At 35.0% G+C, this 1,674-nt stretch overlaps 1 non-coding gene across 1 annotated transcript; it reads left to right on the forward strand.

Annotated features, from left to right (window-relative positions):
* The first annotated feature begins 201 nt into the window (after positions 1–201).
* On the forward strand, positions 202–308 carry LOC122688871. Its single transcript, XR_006339611.1, has one exon. It is a non-coding gene; the product is annotated as a U6 spliceosomal RNA (small nuclear RNA).
* Positions 309–1,674: the final 1,366 nt, after the last annotated feature.

The raw sequence follows: 1,674 nt of genomic DNA on the forward strand, positions 1-1,674 counted from the left end.
AATATCTTTCAAATTAGTTAATTTGCCTACATCTCTTCTCTAGTACTCTAGTCCTGAACTCTAGTTCAGATCACTATCATCTTTTACCAGACATATTTGAGCATCTTTTATTGAGTTTTCTCATTCTAGATTGGCCTCCTCTTTAATTCATTTTCTATACTGAAGCCAGAGTAGCTTTTCATGACAGTACTATCTTATGCTGTGCTCAGTTTGGCAGCATATATACTGAAGTTGGAACAATACAGAGAAGACTAGCATGACCACTTTGATAGAATGACTTACAAATTTCTAAAGTATATTTTTTTTTCTTTACTGATGGACACACAATCTATAAAGGTATACTTTGCATGGCAGTAACAGCACACAGGAAGAGAAGATGAAGTCATACAGGAGCAAAGTTTCTATATACTATTGTAATGAATTAGGTATTAATCTGAACTAGACTCTTATATAAATTAAGACATTAATTGTTATCCTTATAGCAATCACTGTGTTTCCCTGATGGCTCAGTGGGTAAAGAATCTGCCTGCAATGCAGGAGACACAGGAGACGCAGGTTTGATCCCTGGGCTGGGAAGATCCCCTGAAGGAAAAATGGCAACCCACTCCAGAATTCTTGCCTGGAAAATCCCATGGATGGAGGAGCCTGGCGGGCTACACAGTCCATGGGGTCTCAAAGAATCAGACATGAGTGAGCAACTAACAAATGTATCTTTTAAAAGATATAGCAATCATAAGCAGATATATACCTGACAATCCCAAACTTGTGAATCAAAAGCTAACAGAATTGAAGGGGAAAAGAATTAATTCAGTAATAACAGTTGGAGATTTCCACACCACACTTTCAATAATGGGTAGAAGAACTAGACAGAAAATCATCAAGCTAGTAAAAGACTTGAATGATATTATAATTGTATTAACAGAGAGAGAGAGAAGCCTCCATTCAACAATTACAAAAAACACATGCTTTTCAAATACATGTGGAACATTTACCACTATAAAATGTATGTTAGGCCATAAAACAAGTGTAAATAATTTTTGAAAGATTGAAATCATATGAAATATGTTCTCCAACAACAATGGAATGAAATTATGAATTAATAACAAGGAAATCTGGCAAATTCATGAATACATGGAAATTAAACCCAGTCATAAAAAAAAAAAAAACCCAGTCATAATCAGAGAGTCAAAAAGGAAATAACAAGGGAAATTAGAAAATACTTTAAGATGAATGAAAATTAAAACACAGCATACCAAATGTTATGGGATGCAATGAAAACAGTGTACTATATTTGCCTATATTTAAAAAGAAAGAAATCAATAGCCTAATATTCCACCTTCAGGAACTAGAAAAAGAAAAGCAAACCAAGTCTAGAGCAGGAGGACAGAAATAATATAGGTTGGAGTGAAAATAAAATAAGGAATAGAAAAATAATAAAGAAAATCAACAAAACTGAACATTGGTTCATTGAAATGATCAACAAAATTGACAAATCTTTTGGCTAGCCGAATCAGGCAAAAAAAGAAAATACTAAAATTACTAAAGAAAAAACGAAAGTCACTCAGTCGTGTCCAACTCTTTGTGACCCAGGGACTGTAGCCTGCCACGTTCCTCTGTCCATGGGATTCTCCAGGCAAGAATACTGGAGTGGGTAGCCGTTCCCCTCTCCAGGGG

Source organism: Cervus elaphus, chromosome 33, assembly GCF_910594005.1.
Source record: "Cervus elaphus chromosome 33, mCerEla1.1, whole genome shotgun sequence".
In the NCBI taxonomy this organism is placed as follows: domain Eukaryota; kingdom Metazoa; phylum Chordata; class Mammalia; order Artiodactyla; family Cervidae; genus Cervus; species Cervus elaphus.